The sequence below is a fragment of the Musa acuminata genome, chromosome BXJ1-1 (genome assembly GCF_036884655.1).
Source record: "Musa acuminata AAA Group cultivar baxijiao chromosome BXJ1-1, Cavendish_Baxijiao_AAA, whole genome shotgun sequence".
NCBI classification, from domain to species: Eukaryota; Viridiplantae; Streptophyta; class Magnoliopsida; order Zingiberales; family Musaceae; genus Musa; species Musa acuminata.
The window spans coordinates 34894343-34915006 of record NC_088327.1 but is presented as its reverse complement, the minus strand read 5'-3'; positions in this window follow the sequence as shown (position 1 = coordinate 34915006).

The following is a 20664-nucleotide window of genomic DNA, read 5'->3' as shown; positions in this document are numbered from 1 at the left end:
ACAGCTCTGCGACAAGGAAGGCCTATGCCTGCAGCGCGGTCGAGAAACGTCCCCAGCCCGAGCTCGAGCCTGAAATCACTTTTGGGGCCAGAGAAGTCGAGCGCTCCCATCATGACGATGCTCTGGTGATCTCCATCCGGGTCGCCAACGCTCGAGTCAAAAGGGTGATGGTCGACACCGGGAGTTCCGCCGACGTCCTTTACCTCGACGCCTTCAAGAGGCTCGATTTGACTAAGGAAGACCTCACCCCCATGGCGTCAGTGCTCACTGGGTTCATAGGGGATTCCATCTCCCCGCTCGGGACCACCGTCCTCCCTATCACCTTCGGGGAAGAGCCGAGAGCAAAGACAATAATGACCACCTTCATGGTAGTCGATCTGCCCTTGGCCTATAATGTTATCCTCGGCCGACTGACGCTCAACAAGTTGAAGGCGGTGGTTTCCACCTACCACAGGGCCATCAAGTTTTCGACCTCGGCAGGGATCGAGGAGTCCCGAAGTGACCCGAGAGAGTCAAGGCGATGCTATCTCATGGCGGTTACTCTCCCGGGGAAATCACGCCCAAGTCAAGTCCCGGACCCCCGTGAGGGACCTATAGCACCGATGTCGCTGGAGCCTCCTAAGCAACTCACCGAGGTACCCCTGAAAAGGAGCCAACCCGATCTGACCGTTAAGGTTGGGACAACGCTCCCCGAAGCAGATCAGCTCCACCTCATCGACTTCCTAAGGAAAAACGCCGATATGTTCGCATGGTCCCCCAAGGAGATGCTTGGGATTGACCCTAAAGTGGCCCAGCACTCGCTCAATATCGACCCCAAAACTCGGTTGGCGAGACAAAGACCAAGGAAGTTTGCCCCCGATCGACAGACGGCAATCAGCGACGAGGTCGACCACCTTAAGAGAGCAGGATTCATTACCGAGGTTCAATACCCTCGGTGGTTGTCGAATGTAGTCCTTGTTAAGAAATCCAATGAAAGCTGGACGATATGTGTTAATTACACCGATCTCAACCGGGTATGCCCTAAGGACTGCTATCCACTTCCCAAGATAGACCACCTAGTCGATGCCACCGTAGGCTATGAACTCCTTATGTTCATGGATGCATTCTCGGGCTACAACCAAATTCGGATGGTGACTCAAGATCAAGAGAGCACTGCCTTCGTCACCAACAAAGGGGTGTATTGCTACAAAGTTGCTAGTCATAGGTGCTTAGCAAGCCAATCACGTGAGTGATGGCACGTGTGACTTGATACAGAATCTTTTTGCTTATTATATTTTGGCATATATCACTTTATAACTATTGCATATGTGCATATATATATATTGTGATGTCCTTGGATTTGTGCAATGAGAATCGGATCATGATGAGATCACGATAATGAGATCGAGTCACCTTTAAACACAGATCCTAAATAATCCCAGACACAGGTTACTCGAGAGGGACATCGTGATAACCAGACAGACTAGTGTGCTGTATACCCATCCATATAATGGATGCAGCTGGTCTCATAGCTGCTCGTGTAGGGACACTAGGGATACAGTACAGGTGCTCATTGGAGAATGAGTCCACTGATTGATCCGCTTACGGAATGCTGGATGGTTGATGATGCCTTATTGTCAAACAACGATTCCGTAGTCCTAGTGGTGTATCTGGTCTTTAGACTTGAGACACCAAGGATGTCCTATATGAGTGCTCCACTCTTTGATACCAGACTTATAGGTTTGGTTGTCCCAGATCTAGTACAGCTGGTCATTGGGAGTGGTAGTCGACCTTACGAGGGCTATTAAGTGTCGATAGAGGATCATCCACTCTCGGCATCATGAGAGGAATATCCCATGTATTTTTGCTCAAACAAATCCCTAGTCAGGGTCATTCGGGTTGAGAGAGAAAGAGTTCTCCGAGAGAATCCGATTAGAGCGAGACTCGAGTAGAAACCGTATGGGTCTGACAACACCATGCTCGATATACGGTCTCTGAGATATTAAATGGATGAGGGACTATAGGTACACGGTAATTGAGGACAGACTGGTCCAATGGATTTGATTCCCCTGTATCGTCTGGGGACTACGGCGTAGTGGCCTTGTATATCCGTAGTCGATGAGTCGAGTGAATTATTACAAAGATAATAATTCACTGAGTTAGAAGGAGTTCTGATAGGTTTGACTCATAGCCAGCTCGATATTGGGCATAGAGGGTCACACACATATGGTAGGCATTGCGATAAGTATAGGTTCAGATATGAGATATCTGATGGAGCCCTTGTCTTATTGAATATCCAATAAGCCCCTAAATTATTGGATCCCATGGACAAAATCCAATAAGAGCCCATGAGAGATTATTTGATAGAGACCCACTAATCTAAAAGTCTTGGGTTATTGGATGCAGATCTAATACCCACTAGGCGAGGATCCATTAGGGTTTAACGGGGGACCTCTATAAATATGAGGGATTCAAAGCCTCATAGGTTAGAGCCTTTGCTTGCCTCTCATATTCTCCTCTCCCTCTCCACCTTAGAGCAGGCCTGGAGTTTTGAGAAGCGTCGTCGCAGCCCTGTTGTGTGGATCACCGCTAGAGAGGAGGACGTTTGACCTCCTTCACCCTCTCCTAAGGATCTGCAAGGAAACAGGGATATACGATCTCCCTAGGTAACACAATCTACTCTATACGCAGTTTTAAGTTTCACGGATTTTGCGCACCAATCTTCGCATGACGACGAACATCTCTTTGGGAATCAGGGATTTTGTTTTCTTATTCTTCCGCTGCTTATCTGATGTCGCCCCCCAAGATTTCCAAACAATAGCATCAGAGCCAAATTGTTCGTGCGATAGATTGGTTTTGAACTGCGTGTGTTATGTTTTGAAGAAACTTTTGACGTCAAAATCGTTGATGCAAAAGCGAGAAAGGGCAGCAACATTTGCTGCCCTTGATTTGCGTGCGTGCAGCGCAGCCGAAGGCAAGCAGCACAGGGGCTGCGCCTACAGTAGCCGGCACAGGCCGTCGCTAGTAGGGTGGCGGCGACAGTAGCAGCAAATGGGAGCAGGGCATTAGGGTTTTCTAGGCGAAAGATAGTTTTGCCCCTCGGAATTTGAGAAATTCCAGTTTCTGTCTTTTATCCAAATTATAAAAATACCCCTATGAATTCAAAAATTTCCTATATGTCCCTGATTTCATAAAATACTAATTAATTAAAAGGTTTAGTTGATTATTATTATTTATCACTATCTAGTAGTTCTACATGATGATGATTATTTATACATGTGATGTATAATGTGTGGACGGATGATCATAGACCGTGTGATGTGTGTACTTGTGATTATTATTATTGAGGTCTGCAAGCCGCCATTATATTTCTCGTTTATTGTCGGGCCTACGTGCCTATGATTAAGATGTAATCACATGAGGAGGCGCAGCGGGAGCGTGGATGCGATAGCGGGACCCACGAGACGGACGATCACGATGCATGAAGATGCATCAAGATGTCGACGGAACCAACGAGGACGAGATGGACGATCATAAGGCATGGAGATGCACCGTTGCACACATAGATCTTGATGTGAGTGATTAGGCCTACTGGCTCGGGCCTAATCACATTAGATTGTGGTCCATGATCATCTGGTGTGATTGCTTATACATATACTAGATATGTATATATATTTGCATAAGATGTAGATATATATTAAATATGTATATGTGTGACATGTCATATTAGGAGACCAAATCATAGAAACATCTTTCTCGATAATATTAAGTCGGTAAACGTGAGGCAATTAGATTGACCCACGTGGCCTTCCATCGTTATAAGTAGGAACCGATTCCCGGTGTAGGTTGAGTTGGTCGAGTCCCTCGAGACACACCTATATCGCGATTCACTATCTTGCTTACGACATAGAGATGTCACCGGTGACCTGAGGACATGGTATGCTTGGTCGAGTCCCTCGAGGGTATATCATCAAATCAGAATCATCTTATAACGAAGGTGTTGACTTAATCAAGCATCATGGTTGGTCGAGTCCCTCGAGGCCATGGTGATTCGAAGGCCGAACAGGACGGGAATCACAAGGAGTTGTGATCGGCAAGAGTTGCCTACCTTTTAGGCTTAGTGTGATTGGTCGAGTCCCTCGAGGTTATACTAAGACGCTGATTGGATCCTGATCCCCACTAGAAGTCTGTCGGAGACTTCCGTTTCATGTGCTGAGGGTGTCGCGTGACTCGTTAGTAAAATAGTTGGAGCATATTAATATAGAAGTCTATATCTTGATAGTTTATTTCTTACAAAATCTGCATGTTATTCATTTCTGCTGCATCTTTATTTTCAGGAAATGTCGCTTTCAAATCCCTTACGTGGCATACTTGATGTCAACTGCCTTACTGGTCCATATTATACGGATTGGCTCCGTAACTTGAGAATTGTTCTCACGGTGGAGAAAATCATGTACGTCCTTGATATAGTGATACCTACGCCCGAAGAAGGGGCAAGCGAGGATGAGATCGCTCGTTACGTGAAGTACATTGATGACTCCACTCTTGCTCAGTGCTATATGTTGGGCTCTATGACTCCTGAGTTACACAGACAACATGAAAAGATGGATGCCAGATCCATTCTCCTACATGTCCACAAATTGTTTGAGGAATAGGGAAGGACTCAATGATATGAGATATCCAAGAGCCTCTTCCGCGCTAGGATGACTGAGGGGACACCGGTTCAGAACCATGTCCTAAAGATGATTGAGTGGATAGAGAAACTCACGGGTCTAGGAATGGTCCTAGAGGATAACTTGTGTGCGGACATTGTGCTTCAGTCCCTACCAGATTCCTTTTTCATAATTCATAATGAATTTTAATATGAACAAGCTTGAGGTGACTCTCCGCTCCTCAATATGTTGAGGGAGGTAGAGAGTACTATTAAGAAAGAGAAGCCAGTTCTCTATACTGGTGCGACCAGAAAGAAAAGGAAAGCAGAAAGGTCCCTTAAGAAGGGAAAGGGCAAGGTCAGACCAGGTAAAGCAAATGTTGCTAAGAAAGACCCAGCAAAGGACAAAGGCCAGTGCTTCCACTATGGTAAAGATGGGCACTAGAAGAGTAACTGCAAAGAGTACCTTGCAGAAAGGGCGAAATAGAAGCTTGGAGAAACTTCAGGTACATTCATAATTGTAAATGTGTCTAAGAGGAAACGAGATGAGGTGAACAGTGCATACCTATGACATTATAGGTTAGGTCACATCCATGAGAGAAGGATTCAAAAGTTGCTAAATGATGGATATCTAGATCCATTCAACTACGTGTCATATGCAACTTGCGAGTCTTGCCTTTGTGGAAAACTGACCAACTCTCCATTTAGTGGAATTTGAGAGAGAGCCACTGAGCTGTTGGAACTCATACATAGTGATGTATGTAGACCCATGTGAACTCATGTTATTGGTGGTTACTCCTACTTCATTACTTTTATTGATGATTTCTCAAGGTATGGATATATGTACTTAATTAAGTACAAGTCCGAGGCTTTTGAGAAATTCAGAGAGTATAAGAATGAGGTGGAGAACCAGACTGAAAAGAGTATCAAAACTCTTCGATCAGATCGAGGAGGTGAGTACTTAAGTACAGAGTTTACTCAGTTCCTCAAGGACCATGGGATATTATCCCAATGGACACCTCCTTATACACCTCAGCTCAATGGTGTCTCTGGAAGGAGGAATCATACACTGTTAGATATGGTACGGTCCATGATGAGTTTCGCTGACCTACCCATTTTATTATAGGGATATACCCTAGAGATCGCAGCTTACCTTCTGAACAGAGTTCCAACTAAGTCGGTAGTGTCTACACCATATGAGATATGGAAATGGAAGAAACCTAATCTTAAGGTTGTAAAGAATTGAGGCTGCCCTGCCCATGTTAAAAGACACAACTCCGATAAGTTAGAATCAAGGACAGAGCGGTGCAAATTTGTGAGATACCCCAAGGAAACTTGTGAGTATTATTTTTATCATCTCGAGGACCAAAAGGTCTTTGTAGCTAAGAGAGCAGTGTTCCTTGAGAAGGAACACATTCTTGGCGGAGATAGTGGGAGAATTATAGAGTTGAGCGAGGTTGGAGAACCAAGCTCAAGCACCACTCTACAGCCCGAGTCTGTTCAGGTACCTAATACACAAGTTTCAACTTTACATAGGTCTGATAGAGTATCCCATCCTCCTAAGAGATATGTGGGACATATTAGAGGAGAGGATGTTGAGGATATTAATCCTCAAACCTACGAGGAGGCTATTATGAGTATAGACTCCGGGAAGTGACAAGAAGCCATGAATTCTGAGATGGATTCTATGTACTCCAACAAGGTTTGGAACCTAGTTGATACACCCGAAGGTACTGTACTCATCGGTTGCAAGTGGATCATTAAGAAAAAGATCGGAGTAGATGGAAAGGTAGAGACCTATAAAGCAAAGCTAGTGGCTAAGGGGTATCGTCAAAGGCTACGATGAAACCTTCTCACCCGTAGCAATGCTAAAATCCATCATAATTCTATTGGCTATTACAGCACACTATGATTATGAGATCTGGCAGATGGATGTGAAAACCGCATTCCTCAATGGGAACCTCGAGGAGGAGGTGTATATGATTCAACCTAAGGAATTCTTGGGCAAGAGCTGCCTATATAAGGTGTGTAGGTTGCTTAGATCCATTTATGGACTAAAGTAAGCTTCCCGAAGTTGGAACATAAGATTTGATGAGGCAATCAGATCTTATGACTTCGTTAAGAACAAAGATGAGTCTTGTATGTATTGGAAGGTAAGTGGGAGTGCTATCACCTTTTTGGTAATATATGTGGATGACATCTTGATCATTGGGAATGACATAGGAATGCTATTTACAGTAAAGGCTTGGTTATCTAGACACTTCTCCATGAAGGACTTAGGGGAAGCATCCTATATCTTGGGGATTCAAATCTATAAAGATAGATCCAAGAGGATGCTTGGCTTGTCCCAGTCCAGGTACATAGAAACCATTGTCAAAAGGTTTGGTATAGAAAATTTCAAGAGAAGTCTCATACCGATGAGACATGGAATATCGCTTTCTACGAGTATGTCCTTAGAGACTCCAGAAGAAAGGGCGAACATGGATATGATACCTTATGCCTCAGCAATAGGGTCTATCATGTATGTCATGCTATGTACTAGGCCTGATATAGCGCATGCTCTGAGTGTCACGAGCAAGTATCAAGCGGATCCAGGCTTGGAGCAATGGAAAGTAGTAAAGTGTCTCCTTAAGTACTTGAGAAGGACTAATGATCTTTTACTAGTATATGGCGGTAGTAGCCTAAGGTTGAAGGCTACACAGACTCAAGTTTTCGGTTCGATGTTGATGATAGCAAGTCGAATTCAGGGTACGTGTACACCTTGAATGGAGGAGCAGTGTGTTGGAAGAGTTCCAAGCAAGATACTACTGCTGACTCGATCATAGAGGCGAAGTACATTGCTGCATCAGATGAAGCAAAGGAGGGAGTCTAGGTGAAGAAGTTCATCACAGATTTGGGAGTCGTGCCGGATATCAAGAAGCCGACTTCCTTATATTGCGACAACTATGGGGCGATTACTCAAATAAGGGAACTCGAGTCTCATCAGAAGTGTTCTAAGGAGGTTCTAGCTTATCAAAGAGATCGTAACCCGAGGAGATGTAGTAGTGGAAAGAGTTCCATCCGAAGATAACATTGCAGATCCACTGACAAAGCCATTGTCTCAGATTGTCTTTGAGCGTCACAAGGGTCTGATGGATATCAAACACATAGGTGATTGGCTTTAGGTCAAGTGGGAGATTGCTAGTCATAGGTGCCCAGCAAGCCAATCACGTGAGTGATGGCACGTGTGACTTTATACAGAATCTTTTTGCTTATTATATTTTGGCATATATCACTTTATAACTATTGCATATGTGTATATATATATTGTGATGTCCTTGGATTTGTGCAATGGGAATCGGATCATGATGAGATCACGATAATGAGATCGATTCACCTTTAAACATAGATCCTAAATAATCCCGGTCACAGGTTACTCGAGAGGGACATCATGATAATCGGACAGACTAGTGTGCTGCATACCTATCCATATGATGGATGCAGCTGGTCTCATAGCTGCTTGTGTAGGGACACTAGGGATACAATACAAGTGCTCAGTGGAGAATGAGTTCACTGATTGATCCGCTTACGGAATGCTGGATGGTTGATGATGCCTTATTGTCAGACAATGATTCCGTAGTCCTAGTGGTGTATCTGGTCCTTAGACTTGAGACACCAAGGATGTCCTGTATGAGTGCTCCACTCTTTGATACCAGACTTATAGGTTTGGTTGTCCCAGATCTAGTACAACTGGTCATTGGGAGTGGTAGTCGACCTTACGAGGGCTATTGAGTGTCGATAGAGGATCATCCATTCTCAGCGTCATGAGAGGAATATCCTATGTGTTCTTGCTCAGACAAATCCCTGGCCAGGGTCATTCGGGTTGAGAGAGAAAGAGTTCTCCGGGAGAATCTGATTAGAGCGAGACTTGAGTAGAAACCGTATGGGTCTGACAACACCATGCTCGATATACAATCTCTGAGATATTAGATGGATGAGGGACTATAGTTACACAATAACTGAGGACAGACAGGTCCAATGGATTGGATTCCCCTGTATCGTCTGGGGACTACGACGTAGTGGCCTAGTACGTCCGTAGTCGATGAGTTGAGTGAATTATTACAGAGATAATAATTCATTGAGTTAGAAGGAGTTCTGACAAGTTTGACTTACGGTCATCTCGATATTGGGCCTAGAGGGTCACATACATATGGTAGGCATTGCGATGAGTAGAGGTTCGGATATGAGATATCCGACGGAGCCCTTGTCTTCTTGGATATCCAATAAGCCCCTAAATTATTGGATCCCATGGACGAGATCCAATAAGAGCTCATGAAAGATTATTGGATAGAGATCCACTAATCTAAAAGGCTTGGGTTATTGGATGCAGATCCAATACCCACTAGGCGAGGATCCATTAGGGTTTGATAGGGGACCTCTATAAATAGGCGGGATTCAGCGCCTTATAGGCTAGAGCCTTTGCTTGCCTCTCCTATTCTCCTCTCCCTCTCCACCTCAGAGCAGGCTTGGAGTTTTGAGGAGCGTCGTCACAGCCCTGTTGTGTGGATCACTGCTAGAGAGGAGGACGCTTGACCTCCTTCACCCTCTCCTAAGAATCTGCAAGGAAACAAGGATATACGATCTCCCTAGGTAACACAATCTACTCTATACGCAGTTTTAAGTTTCACAGATTTTGTGCACCAATCTTCGCACGACGACGAACATCTCTTTGGGAATTAGGGATTTTATTTTCTTGTTCTTCTGTTGCGCATCTGATGTCGCCCCCCAAGATTTCCCAACAAAAGTGATGCCTTTCAGCTTGAAAAACGCTGGGACGACTTACCAAAGGATGGTCGACAAACTTTTCAAGCACTTGCTCGGGAGGAATATAGAAGCATACATTGATGACATGATCGTTAATAGCAAGGCCATAAGCGTGCACTTGGCCGACCTAGCGAAAACATTCCGAATGCTCAGACGGTTCAACATGCGCTTGAATCCCGCAAAGTGTGTCTTCAGGGTCAGCTCGGGGAGTTTATCATTCACCAAAGGGGGATAGATGCTAACCTAGAAATGGTGTGGGCTATAATTGAGATGCACTCCCCCCGCTCAATCAAGGAGGTCCAACGACTCGTCGGGAAGTTGGTAGCGCTCAATAGGTTTGTGTCGCATTCGGGCGACAAATGCCTCCCTTTTTTCTAGGCTCTATGACGGGCCGACAACTTTACATGGACCTTGGAGTGTGAAGAAGCCTTCGAAAAGTTGAAGGTGTGCCTCGCCCGCTTGCCCCGACTCGCCTCGCTCATTCCGAGCGAAACCCTTGGTCTCTACTTTGCAGCCTCGATGCATGTAGTCAGCTCGGTGTTAGTTCGGGAGACACCACCAACGCAGCAACCCGTATATTACATCAGCCATATCCATGTCGGGCCCAAGGCGCGGTACTCCCCGATCGAGAAGCTAACCCTCGCACTAATGAAGATGGCTTGAAAGCTGCGGCCCTATTTCCAAGCCCACACGATCAAAGTAATCACCGACCAGCTACTATGACAGATCCTTTCCAACTTCGACACATCAGGTCGGATGTTGTGGTGGTCGGTCAAGCTCAGCGAATTCGACATTCAGTACTCCCCTAGGACGACCATCAAAGCTCAGGTACTGACTGACTTTATTTCGGAGCTAACTCCTGAAGACCATGCTATGGGGTAGGAGAACAACAAGAGCACGTGGACCTTGTACATGCATGGCTCATCCACTACCGGAGCAGCCGGGGTCGGGCTTATCCTTAAAGGCCCGTCAGGAGAAACCTATGTTGGGAAATCTTGGGGCGACATCACACATGCGTTGTGGAAGAATAAGAAAATAAAATCCCTAATTCCCAAAGAGATGTTCGTCGTCGTGTGAAGATTGGTGTGTAAAATCCGCGAAACTTAAAACTGTGTATAGAGTAGATTGTGTTACATAGGGAGATCGTATATCCCTGTTTCCTTGCAGATCTTTAGGAGAGGCTGAAGGAGGTCAAGCGTCCTCCTCTCTAATGGTGATCCACACAGCAGGGTTGTGACGATGCTCCTCAAAACTCCAAGCCTGCTCTGAGATGGAGAGGGGGAGGAGAATATGAGAGGCAAGCAAAGACTCTAGCCTATGAGACTCTGAATCCCTCATATTTATAGAGGTCCCCTGTCAAACCCTAATGGATCCTCGCCTAGTGGGTATTGACCTGCATCCAATAACCCAAGCCTTTTAGATTAGTGGATCTCTATCCAATAATCTCTCATGGGCTCTTATTGGATCTCGTCCATAGAATCCAATAATTCAGGGGCTTATTGGATATCCAATAAGACAAGGGCTCCATCGGATATCTCATATTCGAACCTCTACTCATCGCAATGCCTACCATATGTGTGTAACCCTCTAGGCCCAATATCGAGCTGGTCGTGAGTCATACCTGTTAGAACTCCTTATAACTCAGTGAATTATTATCTCTGTAATAATTCACTTGACTCATCGACTACGGACGTACTAGGCCACTATGTCGTAGTCCCTAGACGATACAGGGGAATCCAATCCATTGGACCTATCTGTCCTTAGTTACTGTGTACCTATAGTCTCTCAACCATCTAAAATCTCAGAGACCGTATATCGAGCATGGTGCTGTCAAACCCATACGGTTTCTACTTGAGTCTCACTCTAATCGGATTCTCCCGGAGAACTCTTTTTCTCTCAACCCGAATGACCCTGGCTAGGGATTTGTCTGAGTAAGAACATATGGGATATTCCTCTCGTGACGCCGAGAGTGGATGATCCTCTATCGACACTCAATAGCCCTCGTAAGGTCGACTACCACTCCCAATGACCAGTTGTACTAGATCTGGGACATCCAAACCTATAAGTCTGGTATCAAAAAGTGGAACACTCATACAGGACATCATTGGTGTCTCAAGTCTAAAGACCAGATACACCACTAGGACTACGGAATCGCTGTCTGATAATAAGGCATCATCAACCATCCAGTATTCCGTAAGCGAATCAATCAGTGAACTCATTCTCCAATGAGCACCTGTACTGTATCCCTAGTGTCCCTACACGAGCAGCTATAAGACCAACTGCATCCATCATATGGACGGGTATACAGCACACCAATCTGTCCGGTTATCACGATCTCCCTCTCGAGTAACCTGTGACTGGGATTATTTAGGATCTGTGTTTAAAGGTGAATCAATCACATTATCGTGATCTCATCATGATTCGATTCCCATTGCACAAATCCAAGGACATCACAATATATATATGCACATATGCAATAGTTATAAAGTGATATATGCCAAAGTATAATAAGCAAAAGGATTCTGTATCAAGTCACACGTGCCATCACTCACGTGATTGCCTTGCTGGGCACCTATGACTAGCAATGTCTCACTTAACCTAAAGCCAATCACCTATGTGTCTGATCCCCATCAGACCCCTGTGACACTCAAAGACAATCTGAGACAACGACTTTGTTAGTGGATCTGCAATGTTATCTTCGGATGAAACTCTTTCCACTACTACATCTCCTCGGTTTACGATCTCTCTAATAAGGTGGAACCTCCTCAGAACATACTTAGATTTCTGATGAGACCTGGGTTCCTTCGCTTAAGCAATCGCCCCGTTGTTGTCGCAATATAAGGAGATCGGCTCCTCGCTACCCAGCACGACTCCAAAATCTGTTATGAACTTCTTCACCCAAACTCCCTCCTTTGCTGCATCTGATGCAGTAATATACTCCGCCTCTGTAGTCGAGTGAGCAGTAGTATCTTGCTTGGAACTCTTCCAGCACACTGCTCCTTCATTCAAGGTGTACACATACCCTGAATTCGACTTGCTATCATCGACATCAGACTGAAAACTTGAGTTTAGGTAGCCTTCAACCTTAAGGCTATTACCTCCATATATTAGTAAAAGATCCTTAGTCCTTCTCAAGTACTTAAGGATATACTTTACTGCTTTCCAGTGCTCCAAGCCTGGATCCACCTGATACCTGCTAGTGACACTCAGAGCATGTGTTATATCAGGCCTAGTACATAGCATGACATACATGATAGACCCTATTGCTGAGGCATAAGGTATCATATCCATGTTCCCCCTTTCTTTTGGAGTCTTTAGGGACATACTCGTAGAAAGCGATATCCCATGTCTCATCGGTATGAGACCTCTCTTGGAATTTTCCATGCCAAACCTTTTGACAATGGTTTCTATGTACCTGGACTAGGACAAGCCAAGCATCCTCTTGGATCTATCTCTATAGATTCTAATCCCCAAGATATAGGATGCTTCCCCTAAGTCCTTCATGGAGAAGTGTCTAGATAACCAAGCTTTTATTATGGATAGCATTCCTACGTCATTCCCAATGATCAGGATGTCATCCACATTTAACACCAAAAAGGTGATAGCGCTCTCACTTATCGGGGTTGTCCTTGATTCTAACTTATCGGGGTTGTGTCTTTTAACGTGGGCAGGGCAGCCCTAAATCTTAACAATCTTAAGATCAGGCTTCTTCCCTTTCTATATCTCATATGGTGTAGACACTACCGACTTAGTTGGAACTCTGTTCAGAAGGTAAGCTGCAGTTTCTAGGGCATATCCCTATAATGAGATGGGTAGGTCAGCGAAACTCATTATGGACCGTACCATATCTAATAGCGTACGATTTCTCCTTTCAGAGACACCATTGAGTTGAGATGTATAAGGAGGTATCCATTGGGATAATATCCCATGGTCCTTGAGGAACTGAGTAAACTCTGTACTTAAGTACTCACCTCCTCGATCTGATCGAAGAGTTTTGATACTCTTTCCAGTCTGGTTCTCCACCTCATTCTTATACTCTCTGAATTTCTCAAAGGCCTTGGACTTGTACTTCATTAAGTATACATATCCATACCTTGAGAAATCATCAGTAAAGGTAATGAAGTAGGAGTAACCACCAATGGCATAAGTTGACATGGGTCCACATACATCACTATGTATGAGTTCCAACAGCTCAGTGGCTCTCTCTCCAGTTCCACTAAATGGAGAGTTGGTCAGTTTTTCACGAAGGCAAGGCTCACAAGTTGTATATGACTCATAGTCGAATGGATCTAGATATCCATCATTTAGCAACTTTTGAATCATTCCCTCATAGATGTAACCTAGCCTACAATGCCATATGTATGCACTGTTCACCTCATCTCGTTTCCTCTTAGACACACTTACATTCATGATATGTGGAGTAGTGTCTAGCAGAAACAAACCTTTATGCAATATTCCTCTCGCCAATCTCCCCTCGGCTTTGCTAAAATTTATAATTAATTGTAGATGTGATAAGCAATACTAGTATCCAATACCAATGCACTATCACAAAAATCTGACAATTGGAGATTGATCATGAATGTACCTAAAGCTTCTCCAAGCTTCTATTTCGCCCTCTCTACAATGTACTCTTTGTAGTTCCTCTTCCAGTGCCCATCTTTGCCATAGTGAAAACACTGGCCTTTATCCTTTGTTGGGTCATTCTTAGCAACCTTTGCTTTACCTGGTCTGCCCTTGCCCTTTCCCTTCTTAAGGTACCTTTCTGCTTTCCTTTTCTTTCTAGTCTCACTAGTATAGAGAACTGGCTTCTCTTTCTTAATAGTACTCTCTACCTCCCTCAACATATTAAGGAGCTCTGGGAGAGTCACCTCAAGCTTGTTCATATTAAAATTCATTATGAATTATGAAAAAGGAATCTGGTAGGGACTGAAGCATAATGTCCACACACAAGTTATCCTCTAGGACCATTCCTAGACCTGTGAGTTTCTCTATCCACTCAATCATCTTTAGGACATGGTTCTGAACCGGTGTCCCCTCAATCATCCTAGCGCGAAAGAGGCTCTTGGATATCTCATATCACTGAGTCCTTCCCTATTCCTCAAATAATTTGTGGACATGTAGGAGAATGGATCTGGCATCAATCTTTTCATGTTGTCTGTGTAACTCAGGAGTCATAGAGCCCAACATATAGCACTGAGCAAGAGTGGAGTCATCAATGTACTTCACGTAACGAGCGATCTCATCCTCGCTTGCCCCTTCTTCGGGCGTAGGTATCACTATATCAAGGACGTACACGATTTTCTCCACTGTGAGAATAATTCTCAAGTTACGGAGCCAATCTGTATAATATGGACTAGTAAGGCGGTTGACATCAAGTATGCCACGTAAGGGATTTGAAAGCGACATTTTCTGAAAATAAAGATGCAGCAGAAATGAATAACATGCAGATTTTGCAAGAAATAAACTTTCAAGATATGGACTTCTATCTTAACATGCTCCCACTATTTTACTAACGAGTCACGCAATACGCGATACCCTCATCACATGAAGCGGAAGTCTCCAGCAGACTTCTAGTGGGGATCAAGATCCAATCAGCGTCTTAGTGTAACCTCGGGGGACTCGACCAATCACATTAAGCCTAAAAGGTAGGCAACTCTTGCTAATGAAAACTCCTTATGATTCCCGCCCTGTTTGGCCTCCGAATCACCATTGTCTCGAGGGACTCGGCCAACCATGATGCTCGGTTAAGTTAACACATTCGTTACAAGATGAGTCTGATTTGATGATATACCCTCGAGGGACTCGACCAAGCATACCATGTCCTCAGGTCACCGGTGACATCTCTATGTAGTAAGCAAGATAGTAAATCGCAATATAGGTGAGTCTCGAGGGACTCGACCAACTCAACTTACACCGGGAATCGGTTCCTATTTATAACGATGGAAGGCCACGTGGGTCAATCTAATTGCCTCACGTTTACCGACTTAATATTATCGAGAGAGATGTTTCTATGATTTGGTCTCCTAATATGACATGTCACACATATACATATTTAATATATATCTACATCGCATGCAAATATGTATACATATCTAGTATGTGTATAAGCAATCACACCAAATGATCATGGACCACAACCTAATGTGATTAGGCCGGAGCCAATAGGCCTAATCACTCACATCAAGATCTATGTGTGCAACAGTGCATCTCCATGCCCTGTGATCATCCATCTCATCATCGTCGGTTCCGTCGACATCTTGATGCATCTTCATACATCGCGATCGTCCGTCTCGTGGGTCCCGCTATCGCATCCACGCTCCCGCTGCGCCTCCTAATGTGATTATAACTTAATCATAGGCACGTAGGCCCGACAATAAACGAGAAATATAATGGAGGCTCACATACCTCAATAATAATAATCACAAGTACACACATCATACAGTCCATGATCATCCGTCCACACATCATACATCACATGTATAAATAATCATCATCACGTAAGACTACTAGATAATGATAAAATAATAATCAACTAAACCTTTTAATTAATTAGATTTTATGAAATTAGGGACATATAGGGAATTTCTGAATTCATAGGGGTATTTTCATAATTTGGACAAAAGATAAAAATTGAAATTTCTCAAATTCACAGGGGCAAAACTATCTTTTTGCCAAAAAAACCCTAAGCCCCTTGACCTCTTCGCTGCTGCTACTGCCGGCGACGACAGGTGCAACGGGGCCGGGGCGCTGCCCCTGCTTGTGGGCGCCCCCGTGGGTAGCGCTGCCCCCACGAGCGGGCGCCCTTGTGGGCGCCGCCCCTTCCACGGGCGGTTCTGCCCACGAGGCAGCGCCCGCAGGCGGTGTTGCCTAGCGGGGGTTTTGCTTGTGGGAGTAGTGGCCATAGGTGCCGCTGCCCTACGACGCGTCACCTAGCGTGAGCAGTGGCTGCAGGCACCGCTGCCCTGCGATACCTCTGCCCGCTGGCTGCCAGCCCCGCCGACCATAAGCCTACTGCAGGCATAGTGCTTGCGCATGCGTCGGTGCTGTGCTGCCTAGCTGCAATTGCCGCTGCAGGTGGTTGTAGGCACGCAGATCAAGGGCAACAACATTTACTGCCCTTCCTTGTTTTTTGCGTAACGACTTTGACGTCAAAATTCTTCCTAAAAACAACACACGCAGTTCAAAATCAATCATTCGTACGAACAACCTGGCTTTGATACCACTGTTGGAAAATCTTGGGGCGACATCACATGCGCAGCGGAATAACAAGAAAACAAAATCCCCGATTCCTAAAGAGATGTTCGTCGTCATGCGAAGATTGGTGCGCAAAATCCGCGAAACTTAAAAGTGCGTATAGAGTAGATTGTGTTACCTAGGGAAATCATATATCCCCGTTTCCTTGCAGATCTTTAGGAGAAGCTAAAGGAGATCAAGCGTCCTCCTCTCTAGCAGTGATCCACACAGTAGGGTTGCGACGACGCTCTTCAAAACTCCAAGCCTGCTCTAAGGTGGAGAGGGGGAGGAGAATAGGAGAGGCAAGCAAAGACTCTAGCCTATGAGGCTCGGAATCCCTCCTATTTATAGAGGTCCCCTATCAAACCCTAATGGATCCTCGCCTAGTGGGTATTGGATCTTCATCCAATAACCCAAGCCTTTTAGATTAGTGGATCTCTATCCAATAATCTCTCATGGGCTCTTATTGGATCTCATCCATGGGATCCAATAATTCAGGGGCTTATTGGATATCCAATAAGACAAGGGCTCCGTCGGATATCTCATATCCGAACCTCTACTCATCGTAATGCCTACCATATGTGTGTGACCCTCTAGGCCCAATATCGAGCTGGCCATGAGTCATACCTGTCAGAACTCCTTCTAACTCAGTGAATTATTATCTCTGTAATAATTCACTTGACTCATCGACTACAGACGTACTAGGCCACTACGCCGTAGTCCCCAGACGATACAGGGGAATCCAATCCATTGGACCTGTCTGTCCTCAGTTACCATGTACCTATAGTCCCTCATCCATCTAATATCCTAGAGACCGTATATCAAGCATGGTGCTGTCATACCTATACGGTTTCTACTCGAGTCTCGCTCTAATTGGATTCTCTTGGAGAACTCTTTTTCTCTCAACCCGAATGACCCTGGCCAGAGATTTATCTGAGCATGAACACATGGGATATTCCTCTCATGACGTTGAGAGTGGATGATCCTCTATTGACACTCAATAGCCCTCGTAAGGTCGACTACCACTCCTAATGACCAGTTGTACTAGATCTGGGACACCCAAACCTATAAGTTTGGTATAAAAAAGTAGAGCACTCATACAAGACATCCTTGGTGTCTCAAGTCTAAGGACCATATACACCACTAGGACTACGGAATCGCTGTTTGACAATAAGGCATCATCAACCATCTAGTATTCCGTAAGCGGATCAATCAGTGAACTCATTCTCCAATGAGCACCTGTACTGTATCCCTAGTGTCTCTACACGAGCAGCTATGAGACCAGTTGCATCAATCATATGGACGGGTATACAGCACACCAGTCTGTCCGGTTATCACGATGTCCCTCTAGAGTAACCTGTGACTGGGATTATTTAGGATCTGTGTTTAAAGGTGAATCAATCACATTATCGTGATCTCATCATGATCCGATTCCCATTGCACAAATCCAAGGATATCACAATATATATATATGCACATATGCAATAGTTATAAAGTGATATATGCCAAAATATAATAAGCAAAAGGATTCTGTATCAAGTCACACGTGCCATCACTCACGTGATTGGCTTGTTGGGCACCTATGACTAGCAACCTATGTAAGGTTGCTCTAATTACAATTCCGAGCGACCAACAACGAGGCCAAGTACGAGGTGCTACTTCACGACCTGCGCCTCACCTTGGAGATGCATGTAGACAACCTCGAAGTCTTCAATGACTCCCAGCTAGTAACGGGACACGTCAATGGGAGCTACGAAGCCCGGGACCCAACGATGGCGTTATACCTGATGGAGGCAAAGCGGCTCACCCACCGCTTTAATTGCCTCTCGATCGCTAGAATACCTCGGGCATAGAACACGCAGGCCGACGCGCTAGCCAGATCGGCCTCCATTCGTAGCTCAACGTTGGCTCCAGCAATTGAGTCCATAACAGTACTGACGGTGACGACTCACAAGGTCGCCAAAACTGATGTACCATCAAGCTGGATAGAGGAGATCCTCCGCTTCAACGGAAAGGAGCCCAACAACCCCACGACTGCAAGACAGTTAAGGCGAACCTAGGCCTGGTATTGCATCGTCGGCTGAAAGCTGTATTGAAGGGCCTTCTCTCAACCTCTCTTACGCTACCTCGCACCATCAAAAGCTGAGATGGTCCTCGCCGAGCTCCATGAGGGGATCTATGGGGAGCACATCGGGGGACGAACTTTGGCCTTCAAGACTCTCCGACAAGGGTCCTATTGGCCAACCATACGTCGGGATGCCATGTCATACATATAGCAGTGCCAACAATGCCAAAGGCATGCCTGACTGCAACACCAGCCAATAGTGCCTCTTACCCCGATGGATCCGGCTTAGCCCTTCACCTAATGGGGACTTGATCTCCTTGGACCCTTCCCTCTAGCATTGGGACAACGACGCTTTCTTATAGTCGGGGTCGACTACTTCACGAAGTGGGTTGAAGCCGAACCCTTGGCCTCCATTACTGAGAAGCAAGTCCAAAGCTTCACATGGAAGAACATCATCACTCGGTTCAGGATCCCAAAGGCTATTATCACCAACAACGGAGCTCAATTCAACAACGCTAAATTCAAGGCCTATTGCCAGTCATACGGGATCCAGTTGAGGTTCAGCTCGGTCATGCACCCCCAAACCAACGGTCAGACCGAAGTAATGAATCAGGCGATTCTGGAAGGCCTTAAGAGGAGGATCTCGGGCACGCATGAAGCCTGGGTGGATGAGCTCCCCAGCGTCTTGTGGGCAATGTGAACAACTCCCAAACCTGCCTCGAGGGAGTCTCCATTCAGCCTGGTGTTCGGGACCGAAGCGATCCTTCCGCCCAAGATGGTGTTCCCGACCCTACGCACCTCTAACTATGAACAAGAAGGCTCCGAGAAGGGCCTACGAGCAAATTTAGATCTCCTCGAAGAAAGGAGAGTCAAGGCACATTAACGTACCTTGGCATACAATAAGGCAACAACTCGGATATACAACCGCAAAGTCTATCCACGGCCAATCAAGGTTAGGGACCTCGTCTTATGAAAAGAAGAAGTGAGCGACCTGACCCGAGCAAGGGGAAAGCTCATGCCTAACTAGGAAGGTCCCTATCGAGTTTATGACATGGTCCGAGAGGGGACCTACCGACTTGAGACTATGGAGGGAAGCCCCCTGCCGAGAATGTGGAACGCGGCAAGTCTAAAGAAGTTCTACCCATAAAAGAAGCAAGTCGGGGTGTAGGGAAGACATACGTTGCACAAAGTGTGCACACCCACAATCAGGAAAAACAAGTCAGAATTCCAAAATAAGAGTGCTTTTTGATGAAAAAGGAAATACACATGGTGGTCGGGCAGTACGTTCCAAACCCGACCCGACCAAAACAAAAGAAAAAAGAAAAAAGAAAAAGGGGGAGCATAGCCCCTAGCTCGGAGGGGGGGTCTCGGGCCCGTCATCGAAAGGGACATACGCTGGCATGTCGACGTCCTGGTCCATCGGGTTATCGGTGAATGGGTCCGACTCTAGCTCTAGGTCCGGGTACTTTGCTCGAAAGAGAGTGTAGGCCACTCGGTACCCGTACTCACACGTGGCTCGCCCCGGCCTCACCAGGCCACACTCGAACCCGGCGAACATTTTGTACTCGGCGATCGCCTCCTCGACCTTCTTGGGCAACGCCAGCCACTCCTCCTTCAAGATCTCTTCAGCGGCCCAGGTCGAAGACCTGGTTGTCTCGACATCGTGGGAGAGGGTCAGTAGCTCGTCATCCAGCGATCAGATGTGTGACCAGCTTTCTTCCAGCTCGGTCTTCAAACGGTCCACCTCCTCACCTAGAGCCGAGGCATGCTCTTCGGCCGCGGCAACGGCCTCCCGCCCCCCTCCGGCCCTCAACTCCAAGTTCTCCAGGAGAAGGGTAGCATAGGTGTCCGATTGGCGCTTGATCACCCGCCCGGCATCGAGCACCCGGTCGATCAGTGTCACGCTGTAGTGTTGGCTCTGCACAAAGATCGG